Source organism: Procambarus clarkii, chromosome 90 (genome assembly GCF_040958095.1).
Source record: "Procambarus clarkii isolate CNS0578487 chromosome 90, FALCON_Pclarkii_2.0, whole genome shotgun sequence".
In the NCBI taxonomy this organism is placed as follows: Eukaryota; Metazoa; Arthropoda; class Malacostraca; order Decapoda; family Cambaridae; genus Procambarus; species Procambarus clarkii.
The window spans coordinates 18,276,463-18,289,561 of record NC_091239.1 but is presented as its reverse complement, the minus strand read 5'-3'; the positions used below and the strand labels follow the sequence as shown (position 1 = coordinate 18,289,561).

The 13,099-nt window shown below is 41.9% G+C and overlaps 1 pseudogene; it reads right to left on the bottom strand.

The window, feature by feature from the left end:
* Positions 1-9,877: 9,877 nt before the first annotated feature.
* Positions 9,878-13,099, bottom strand: part of LOC123746627 (zinc finger protein 585A-like) — a 96,788-nt pseudogene continuing 93,566 nt past the window's right edge.

The window sequence follows — 13,099 nt, the reverse complement described above, 5'->3', positions numbered from 1 at the left end:
AGCTCCTGGAGTATGGGTTCAGGCTCCAGGTGTACATTCCTTTATTATGCAGCGAATATACTATGGATGATGGCTGCAGGTGTACAATCATGGAGTATGCAACCCCTGGAGTTTGGATCCTGGCTCCAGGAGTACAATACTAGAGTATGCAGCTCCTGTAGTATGGGTCCTGGCTCCACGTGTACAATCCTGGATTATTCAGCTCCTGGATTATATGCGCCATGGATCTAGGTGTACACTCTAAGAGTGTGCAGCACCTGATTATACATCCTGGCTCCAGTCGTACATTCCTGGAGTATGCAGCTCTTTGACTCTTAGTCCTGGCTTCATATATACAATCCAGAAGGATGCAGCCCATGGACTAATGGTCCTGGCTCCAGGAATACAAACCTGGGTTATGGGTTCTGGGTCGAGGAGTACAATCCTGGGGTTTGGGTCCTGGCTCCAAGAGTACAATACTTGAGAATGGGTCTTGGCTCCTAGAGTACAATCCTGGAGTATGGACCGTGGTTCTAGGAGTACAATCCTGGAGTATGGGTTCAGGCTCCAGGAGTACAATCCTTGAGTATGCGTCCTGGCTCCAGGAAAACGATCCTTGAGTATGGGTCCTTGCTCCAGGAGTACAATCCTGGAGCATAGGTCCTGGTTCAAGGTGAACAATCCTGTAGTATGCAGCTTCTGGAGTGAGGGTCCTGGATCCAGATGTACAATCCTGGACTATGGGTCCTTGTTCAAGGTTTCGAATCCTGGAGTATGAGTCCTGGATCCAGATGTACAATCCTGTAGTATGCCCCTCTTTGAGTATGGGTCCTGTATCCAGGTGTTCAATCTCGGAATATGCAGCTCCTGGAGTATGGGTGCTGGCTCCAGGAGCTTAATCCTTTAATATGGGTTCTGACTCCAGGAGTACAATCCTGGATTATGGGTCTTGGCTCCTGGAATACATTTCTGGAATATTGGTCCTTGATTATTTGTTATTAGACCTATGTAGAAGGCATAAAAATGCTGTGAAGGATATCACTACAGAGGACATGGATACAACTATTTAGCACAATTATTTTCTTTACATGTTTTATGTATTCTAATAATATTAAAGTGGAGAAGCATATTATTAGGCCAGCCAACGTCGCCTCGGTGGAGAAGGATATTAATAAGCAGTACAGTAAACCTAACATATTGAATATACAAACAGAAAAATACGAAAAGTAATTAAATCCTGGAGAACAAACGCAAGTAAAGAATCATATATGATAAAATTTTAGTAAAAAGCTTAATCATTACATTGGTAAGTATCATATGCACATCAATCCAAAATCTGAAAACTTTTTATATACTTAATCTATACATTAGTAAATGTCGTACACAAAATATTCTTAAATGATGTTAGTAGTACTTACAACATAAGTAATGATCTTCTCAACATGTACCATAACGTAACAGTCCACATCATTATAAGATAGTGAAGGTACCTTATCACACTTTATTTTGTACTTATTACTTTACTGTTATTGATCTCCACATACCTCAGTATGACATAAGTCCACAACATTACAAGATGAAAATTGATAATTTTAACAGTTAAACTAACAAACAATTTTCTACATAAATATAGCTGACATGTTATGCTACAATCTATAATGAAACATTTAAAAATAATTAACTGCAGATTATCACATAATCTGAGGCCACACCAGACAACTACTACTCTTATATGAATTATCAATATTCTTGTAAAATTCCTATCCTAGGTAAATACTACTTATACACTTTTGATGATATGATATCAATATGTATAAACCAGAACGGTGTGCTCAGTGAACAGTGGAGACAAAAATGAATACATAAATAAAATTCTCAAAGAGCACTATGCAGATGGAGCCTTCCACTCCAAACTGGATAAGGTATCGAGTTCATAATTGTCCAGGACAGACCACAACGTCATCACTATAAAATGTGACTTAATCTCTACACTCTTATACCAAATGTTGTAGGACAGTGCTATTATTATTGATGGTTTTCCTTATATGATGAATATTTTAACATCCTGCAAGGTTTCTTGACACTCAATTGGGATAAACATAGAATAACAAAATAAATACTTAACAAATAGTTAAAACATAGTATCGTTGGTCTCAATAAGATCACAGTCACGTCTGTGTTGTTTAGGATAGCAGGCAGAATGCTGTGTCACTCACTCACTTCATCTGGCAAGGTAGTTTTTATGGTGTACTCAGCAACTGGTGCCACTCATGGTAGTTATTATGGTGTACTCAGCAACAGGTGCCACTCATGGTAGTTATTATGGTGTACTCAGCAACTGGTGCCACTCATGGTAGTTATTATGGTGTACTCAGCAACAGGTGCCACTCATGGTAGTTTTTATGGTGTACTCAGCAACAGGTGCCACTCATGGTAGTTATTATGGTGTACTCAGCAACAGGTGCCACTCATGGTAGTTATTATGGTGTACTCAGCAACAGGTGCCACTCATGGTAGTTATTATGGTGTACTCAGCAACAGGTGCCACTCATGGTAGTTATTATGGTGTACTCAGCAACAGGTGCCACTCATGGTAGTTATTATGGTGTACTCAGCAACAGGTGCCACTCATGGTAGTTATTATGGTGTACTCAGCAACAGGTGCCACTCATGGTAGTTATTATGGTGTACTCAGCAACAGGTGCCACTCATGGTAGTTATTATGGTGTACTCAGCAACAGGTGCCACTCATGGTAGTTATTATGGTGTACTCAGCAACAGGTGCCACTCATGGTAGTTATTATGGTGTACTCAGCAACAGGTGCCACTCATGGTAGTTATTATGGTGTACTCAGCAACAGGTGCCACTCATGGTAGTTATTATGGTGTACTCAGCAACAGGTGCCACTCATGGTAGTTATTATGGTGTACTCAGCAACAGGTGCCACTCATGGTAGTTATTATGGTGTACTCAGCAACAGGTGCCACTCACGGTAGTTATTATGGTGTACTCAGCAACAGGTGCCACTCATGGTAGTTATTATGGTGTACTCAGCAACAGGTGCCACTCATGGTAGTTATTATGGTGTACTCAGCAACAGGTGCCACTCATGGTAGTTATTATGGTGTACTCAGCAACAGGTGCCACTCATGGTAGTTATTATGGTGTACTCAGCAACAGGTGGCCTTTGCCATCAATCAAGAACATTGACTTAGTACTTGAGCCTCACAAGCTGGAAGTCACCCTCGATGCGACATACAGTTAAGTTGACTTTGTTGAGGCTCTCAAATATCTCGAGTGTCAACTTGATGCAGTCCTTCCCTCCTCTCCGTGAGCATGGTGACATCACTACCACATCCTCCCTCACCTCCGTGAGCATGGTGACATCACCACGACATCCTCCGTCACCTCCGTGAGCATGGTGACATCACCACCACATCATCCCTCACCTCCGTGAGCATGGTGACATCACCACCACATCATCCCTCACCTCCGTGAGCATGGTGACATCACCACCACATCATCCCTCACCTCCGTGAGCATGGTGACATCACCACGACATCCTCCGTCACCTCCGTGAGCATGGTGACATCACCACCACATCCTCCCTCACCTCCGTGAGCATGGTGACATCACCACCACATCCTCCCTCACCTCCGTGAGCATGGTGACATCACCACCACATCATCCTTCACCTCCGTGAGCATGGTGACATCACCACCAAAGATCCTCCCTCACCTCCAAGAGCATGATGACATCACCACCACACATCCTCCCTCTCTTCTCTGAGTATGGTAACATCACCACAGAGTCAAGAGTGGAATCCCACAGGGCTCTGTACTCGGTGCTATCCTGTTTCTGAAATACGTAAATGATCTCCCGGAGGGTATTGACTCATTCCTCTCAATGTTTGCTGACGACGCCAAAATTATGATACGGATTCAGAAAGAGGACTGCTTCAGTCTTCAAGAAGACCTAGACAAACTGAAGGATTGGTGGAACAAATGGCTGTTAGAGTTTAACCCTAGCGAATCTAAAGTAATGAAGATAGGTGTAGGGAGCAGGAGGCCAGATACTAGGTATCATTTGGGAGATAAAATTCTTCAAAAGTCAGAGAGAAAGAAAGACTTGGGGGTTGATATCACACCAGATCTGTCCTCTGAAGCCCATATCAAGAGGATAACATCAGCAGCGTATGCCAGGTTGGCTTACATAAGAACGGCATTTAGAAACTTGTGTAAGGAATCATTCAGAACTTTGTATACCACCTATGTTAGACCAATCCTGGAGTATGCAGCCCCAGCTTGGAGTCCATATCTAGTCAAGCATAAGACTAAACTGGAAAAGGTTCGAAGGTTTGCCCCCAGACTAGTACTCTGGCTGAGAGGTATGAGCTACGAGGAGAGACTACGGGAATTAAACCTCACGTCGCTAGAAGACATAAGAATTACTCGGGGACATGATCACCATATACAAGATTCTCAGAGGAATTGATAGGGTAGATAGTGGCTTTACAATATTGTAAACACCCTGCTATGTATTCTCACAAACCCAATGAACCTTCTTGTATATAAATAAATAAATAAATAAATAAATAAAGACAGGGTGTTTAACACAAGGGGCACACGCACTAGGGGACACAGGGGGAAACTGAGTGCCCAAATGAGCCACAGAGATATTAGAAAGAACTTTTTTAGTGTCAGAGTGGTTGACAAATGGAATGCATTAGGCAGTGATGTGGTGGAGGCTGACTCCATACACAGTTTCAAGTGTAGATATGATAGAGCCCAATAGGCTCAGGAACCTGTACACCAGTTGATAGGAGGGACCAAAGAGCCAGAGCTCAACTCCCGCAAGCACAAATAGGTGAGTACATCCTCCCTCACCTCCATGAGGATGGTGACATCACAACCACACACCACACATCCCCCTCACCGCTGTGAGCATGGTGACATCACACATACATCCTCCCTCACCTCCGTTAGCATGGTGATATCACCACCACACATCCTTCACACCTCTGTGAGCATGGTGACATCACCACACACATCCTCCATCACCTCTGTGAGCATGGTGACATCACCACCACACATATGCTCCCTCACCTCTGTGAGCATGGTGACATCATCACCACACATATCCTCCCTCACCTCTCTGAGCATGTTGACATCACCACGACACACATCCTCCCTCACCTCTCTGAGCATGGTGACATCACCACTACACACATGCCCTTCACCTCTGTGAGCATGGTGACATCACCACCATTTTGCTCAAACACTTGGTAACATAATAAATGCCAAATAAACCGGGAACATTGCCTAAAACATCCTATTGTTAAATTAAATATCACCAAAGTCAAGTCTTTGTTGTTCTAAATTGTTGGTAGAATGTCGTGTGACTCAACAACATTTACCTCAGATGGACAAGCTCAACATTACTTTACTCTTTACTGAACAGTTCTCCATTGTTCCTCTCCCCACCCACCTATGTGACAAATATGTACCATTATGTGTTCTTCCATGCATGAACAGTTCTCACTGTTCCTCTCCCCACGATCCTCTGTGACAAATGGTACCATCATGTGTTCTCTCTTGCATGAACAGTTCTCCATGTTCTACTCCCCACCCTCCTATGTGACAAATGTGTACCATTGTGAGGGGTTTCCCAGCAGGATTTTGTTAGTTAATTTAATTGTATTAAATTATTGATTTATTGAACTTACTTTAAGTTTTTAGTTGTTATTCTAAGTGGACAGTATATTTATCCTGCTGGGTGTTTACCTGTACTCAAGTTTGGCTGCGTTATGTACATAGCCTACTAATCAAACAATTGATAGTTGAAATAAGCTACTGAAATGTTAATACTATTGCAAAAATGTGTTAATAATATGTTATGTTGGCCTCAGCTGATTTCGCAGTGTGAGAGCTGGAGCTCCATCCTCAGACTTGTCCTCAGTCTGCCACATGTGGTCCGTCCTGGACCTATATTAATGGCGACCCTGTGATCTCGTGTTCGAGCAAGAATGGCGTCTGTACAGGTTCACATAAGGACTAACAGCTCGCTGTGATTTCTTCAGTTCCTCACAGGTTACCTGCCTGATATTTACACCAAAACAATTGTACAACAATATTATAGTCAATAAAATGTGACATGCATTAATGAGGATTGTGTAATTGGTAAAACCAGGCTTACCCCCATTTTGGTGATGTCATGCTTCATAACCGTCTGACTAATCTAAAAGTTATCTGGCCATAAAACTAAAAGACATGGAGGTTTAGTCAGATGTTGTTGTTGTTGTTGATTTAGGGGCGACGACGATCGTGGGATCGGATGCGCCCCGGCGTACCCGTGATGGGTTAATCGCGAAGCCAGGAAAGGTGAAGCGCCAAGCTTAATCACGAAACGAGTGACGCCAATGACTAGAAACTAATATGCCATACGGCAAAGAAACGCACAGTCAGACAGATGATTGGGGAGCCCCAGGAGTCCCTCAGGGTGACAAGCACCGGCCCCACTCTACACAGAGAACACCAGGTAGCAAAACCAAAACTCGGCCCCCAACTAAAACGTAAAAAGTCGTCCAGTGTTCCCCGGCAGAGCAGAAGCCAGCCGCCCACCACAGCTGAGGGCACACCAGGAGCCCACCAAGACCCACCAACTCCCGGCACTTCTCGGCCAAGCCGGCCCCCGAACACCATCACCCCGCCAGGAGAACCAGCCAGAACACGCCAAAACAAATCTATCAACAATCCTGTGACCCAAGGCGTTATGTGCGCCAGGCGTCGTACAAGCGGACCGTTGCAGAGGGATGCCAAACGGCAGTAGCAAAGCCAAAACGCTAATACAGGATGTGATCCGGCGGCTCCCAGGCAGAGGAGGTGTCCAGACTTCCGCTCGGCGTCAAGGGTGAACTAGGAGTCCGTTTAGTTTAGTCAGATAATCAGCACTTCCCTCTGTTATAGATGAGGTCACTGTAGCAGAATCACTGTTAGGCGATTGAAATATCAAATCTTTGTCGTGTCACATGTCACTAAATTAAAGTATAGAGAAAACTTTTATATTAAGATTAATCACTAGAATGCTAGTTGAAAGGAGACTTGTAGAACTTAAATGAATGTTTTGATGATATCAAGGATCTCCCATTCTCTATAATCCGTTTAAGACTAACTAATATAAATTATCAACATCTTATGGCGTTTAGTAATGTTATCATGTGTTCTCTCTTGGATGAACAGTTCTCCCTGATCTCCCCACCTGCATATGTGACAAATATGTTTCATCATGTGTTCCTCTCTTTCATGAACTGTTCTCGTAGGTGTGCAATATATGTTCATTTTAGGAAATTTAGATACACAGAATATCCACATGATTTGTCTCCCGAATGATCTCTCACTTGTGTTATTTGGTGATGTTTACATGAAGTATTTCATACTCTGAACATTGGATGACATTTATTCTGCAAAAAGTCTCTTCTTACTTTTTACAAGGATTTGTTTATGTCTCTTAACTAGTGGGGTACCCGGTGTTGCCCGGGGTCTGTTTCCCATGTACCTGGACGGGGTTTTGGGAGTTCTTTTACTCCCAAAGCCCGGGCCGGGGCCAGGCTTGATTTGTGAGAACTTGATCCAACAAGCTGTTGCTTGAAGCGGTCCACAGACCCACATATCCACCACAGTCCGGTTGCTACGGCATTTCTTAAAGGAAACTATCTAGTGTTCTCTTGAAGGTGTCCACGTTTTTCCGGAAATCATTCTTATTCTCTCTGGGAGTACGTTGAATAACCGTGGACCTCTGATGTTCATACAGTGTTCTCTGATTGTGCCTTTGGCATCCCTGTTCTTCACTGCTTCTATTATACAATTTATTCCATATCATTCACTCCAGTATGTTGTTCTTTTACTATGTACAGTTGTGACCTGGCAATCCAGTATATTCCAGGTGTATATTATTTGATATTTTTCTCGTCTCCTTTTAGTGAGTACATTTGGATAGCTGTATCCCTCTATTTCAGACACCTCTCCCTCTCTGAAGTGAGAAGTGAGTATCGAGCAATACTCAAGATGGGACAACACAAGTTATATGCATACTAGAAAAATAGTGATGGGATCCCTGGAATTTACTGTTCTCATAATTTATCCTATCATTTTTCTGGCTGATGTAACATTTGCTTGGTTATGCTCCCTAAACGTCAGGTCGGCAGATATCATTATTCCCAGATTCTTTACATGCTGCTTTCCAACTATGAGCAGACTTGATTATGTTTCGTACCCTGTATTATGTTTAAGGGCCTCATTTTTACCGTACCTGAGTACCTTGAATTTATCCCTGTTAAACATCATTTTATTTTCTGCTGCCCAGTCGAAAACTGTATTAATATCTGCTTGTATATCTGCCATCTTTCATCTTCCTGTCCTATGATCTATCTATATATCTTTCCACCCATCTATCCATATATATATCTTTCCACCTATCTATCCATATATAAATCCATCCATCTACTTTTCCATTTATCCATCTATTCATCTACCCATTTACCTATGCATCTACCCATCTAATTGTCAGTTTATTAATCTATATGTCCATCCATCAATTTATCTATATGTCTATCCATGCATCCATTACATCATCTTCCCATCAACCCATCTATTTATCAATATATTTTTCAATCTAATTATCGATATATCTATCCATCCATCTACCTATCCATCTATCTATCACTCTTTTCATCGATCTTTACAACTATCCATGTATGGATATATATATCCATCCATCTATCTGCACATCTCTTCGTATCCATCTATCATTCTATCCATTCATCATTCTATCTTTCTATATATCTATTTATCTTTCCAGCTGTCTATTCAGCAATCCATCCATATATCCATCCCCTGACTATCAATTATTCATCTATTTATCCCTCTAACTATCCATATATCTTTCCCTCTGTCCATCCGTCTTTCCATTCATCCAACAACCTATCCATACATCTATCTATCCATTCATCAACCTATCCAACCATGAATCCCTCGATATATCATCTATCCATCTGTCAATTTATCGTATAACCATCCTTATGTCTATCCATACACCTATCCAGCTAATATTCATCTACTTATCCATTTATATACCCATCAATCAATCCTTTTTTCCATCCATCAATCAATCCTTCCATCTATCCTTCAATATATAATCTATCCATCCTTCTGTCCATCCCTCTATCTATCCATCCATCTATCCTTCGATATATCATCTATCTATTTGTCGATTTATCATATATATCATCAATCTATCCATCAATGTATCAATCCATTTATTCATACATCCATCCAATTATCCGTCACTCTATCTCTGTCAGGGGCGACTGACAGCTGGGTGGACAGTGCTTCGGATTCGTAGTCCTGAGGATCCGGCTTTGATCCCCGGTGGAGGCAGAGACAAATGGGTAAAATGTTTCTTTCACCCTGATGTCCCTGTTACCTAGCAGTAAATACCTACCTAGGACTTATACAACTGCTACAGGCTGCTTCCTGGGGGTGTGTAACAAAAAACAGGCTTGATCAAGGATCGGGCCGCGGGGACGCTAAACCCCGAAATCATCTCAAGATAACCTCAGGAAGATCTATGCATCTTTCCATCTGTCTATCAATCCGCCCTTGTATCCAACTATCCATCCATGAATCTATCCATCCATCTGTCTACTGTCTCTATTTCTCTTTCAGCCTCTCTCTCTCTCTCTCTCTCTGTCTCTGTGTATGTCTCTGTCTCTTTCTCTCGGTCTCTGTCTGTTTCTGTCTGTCTGTGTATGTCTCTGTCTCTCTCCCTCTTATTAAAACATAATTGTCTAATGTTTAGGTGGATGCCGAGGAGAGGAGTTTAGCATTATTAAATACAAAATTAGAATGGTTAGCCCTTTATTTAGAGAATAAGGCATAGCATGAACTATTTATGAAATTGTAAGAGCATCATCTGTTTTATGCATGTATAGCCATATTATGGACAGCAGATAATTTGTTAATTTTCTCAAGATTAATGAATAATTATGTATGTTACTATAAGAATTATTTTTTCAAAAGTTTTTTCAAATTATGTAGCTGTGTAGCCGGCAGGCATTGCCAAAAAATCGTCGTTGGGGGTCATAATGTGACCCTGGAATTCTGGCAACACCGACCAGCCTTTGTTCATTCCGTTCCACCGGCTATTCCCTCTTCCAATTTGGGTGACACTAGACCCAAGCATCTGGTCTCCATCTTTGGACAGACAAACATTGTCTTTGCCTCATGGTTATACCTTGACGACGAGCGGACGTCTGGACACTCGCATTGCCCGAGTGTCGGCGGATCACTTTCCGTTTCGTGATTTGGTGTTGTATACTGCCATTTGACGTTCCTGTTCAATGGTCCGGACTGTTACGACACCTGGCGCACATATCGCCTTAGGTCACAGGATATTGATAGATTATGTACGTTTTCTGGCTGGTTCTTACAGCGGGGTGACAATGTCGAGCTTGACCGAGAGGTGCCGGGAGTTGGTGGGTCTTGGTGGGCTCCTAGTGTGCCCCTCACTTGGTGGGCTGCCAGTGTGCCCCTCACTTGATAGGGCTCCTTGTGCGCCCCTCACTTGGTGGGATCCTAGTGTGCCCCGCACTTGGTGGGCTCCTAGTGTGTCCCCTCACTTGGTGGGCTCCTAGTGTGCCCCTCACTTGGTGGGCTCCTAGTGTTCCCACACTCGGTGGGCTCCTGGTGCGCCCTAAGACTTGGTGAGCAGCTGGCTTCTGCTCTGCTGGAGAGCACTGGATGACGTTTTGCGTTTTAGGGGCCGTGTTTTTGGTTTTGCTACCAGGTGCTTTCGTATGTTTAGGATGGGGTCGGTGCTTTTCACCCTGGGGACTCCTGAATCATCTGCCCATCCATGTGTTTATTTGCCGCAAGACTCATTAGTTTCCACAGATACGCGACATTTATATGCCATTATTCTTCGTGATTAACATTTCACGGGTACGCTGGTGCGCATACGATCACTCGATCGTTGTCGCCCCTAAATCATCAACAACAACATTCTTATATGTATAAATTTTTCAGCAACACTTAACATAGGAATATTTACTTCCTGCACAGTGGTTATCCTAGTTATGTGACAACCGATTATGTTGGGTTCGATTCAATGGCAGGGTAAACGTGAAGACTGGGCACGCTTTCTTATGTCTGACTATTAACTTTGTAATAAATCGTTACAGGGAAGTTAGTCAGCTGTAGTAGGTTGCCCACTATGGAAGGCCTGTTGTTGGCAAATTATATACTGATAAATCTAACAGAACAAGCTTCCTGTCACCAATAATAGGAAACCATTAGAAGGGAACATTTGCGATCAAAATGTTTCAAACTCAACACTCTAAGGTTTATCTCCCATATGAACTCTGATATTATGGCAAGAAAGTCTTAATGGTTAACATCAGTCACTCTGGACACTGGTAAAGTTTGTCTCCAATATTAACACATTTGTGTTGTCACATGAGCGTCTTTTTCTACAACAATGTGTAACTGTTTAGACACACTGAACACTGTTATGATATTTCTCCTGTATGAACTTTCTTCATAATGTCGTTTTTTCATAACAAATTTCTGACTCTCATGACTAACATGTCTAATATTTGATATGAATTTTTGTGTGTTCTACAAGGTTCTGTTTTCTGCTAAAATATTTCTGACACTCTGAACACTGATACGGTTTATCTCCTGTATGAACTCTCATGTGTGTAACAAGAGAGCTTTTAGTGGCAAAATATTTATGACACTCTGAACACTGATACGGTTTATCTCCTGTATGAACTCTCATGTGTGTAACAAGAGAGCTTTTAGTGGTATAACATTTCTGACACTCTGAACACTGATACGGTTTATCTCCTGTATGAACTCTCATGTGTGTAACAAGAGAGCTTTTAGTGGTATAACATTTCTGACACTCTGAACACTGATACGGTTTATCTCCTGAATGAACTCTCATGTGTCTAACAAGATACCTTTTAGTGGCAAAATATTTCTGACACTCTGAACACTGATGCGGTTTATCTCCTGTATGAACTCTCATGTGTGTAACAAGATAGCTTTTAGTGACAAAATATTTCTGACACTCTGAACACTGATACGGTTTATCTCCTGTATGAACTCTCATGTGTGTAACAAGATGGCTTTTAGTGGCAAAATATTTCTGACACTCTGAACACTGATACGGTTTATCTCCTGTATGAACTCTCATGTGTGTAACAAGAGAGCTTTTAGTGGTATATTTTTTCTGACACTCTGAACACTGATACGGTTTATCTCCTGTATGAACTCTCATGTGTGTAACAAGATGGCTTTTAGTGGCAAAATATTTCTGACACTCTGAACACTGATACGGTTTATCTCCTGTATGAACTATCATGTGTCTAACAAGAGAGTTTTTAGTGGCAAAATATTTCTGACACTCTGAACACTGATACGGATTATCTCCTGTATGAACTCTCATGTGTGCAACAAGAGAGCTTTTAGCGGTATAATATTTCTGACACTCTGAACACTGATACGGATTATCTCCTGTATGAACTCTCATGTGTGCAACAAGAGAGCTTTTAGCGGTATAATATTTCTGACACTCTGAACACTGATACGAATTATCTCCTGCATGAACTCTCATGTGTGTAACAAGATGGCTTTTAGTGGCAAAATATTTCTGACACTCTGAACACTGATACGAATTATCTCCTGTATGAACTCTCATGTGTGTAACAAGAGAGCTTTTAGCGGTATAACATTTCTGACACTCTGAACACTGATACGGTTTATCTCCTGTATGAACTCTCATGTGTGTAACAAGATGGCTTTTAGTGGCAAAATATTTCTTACACTCTAAACACTGATACGGTTTATCTCCAGTATGAACTCTCATGTGTGTAACAAGAGAGCCTTTATTGGTAAAATATTTCTGATGCTCTGAACACCGATTCGCTTTATCTCCTGTGTGAACTCTCATGTGTGATATAAGGTTTATTTTCATGATGAAATGCTTCAGACACTATGAGCACTGATACGGTTTATCTTTTTTTCTGATATCTTCTTTTTCCCTTGAGCAAACTTTAAT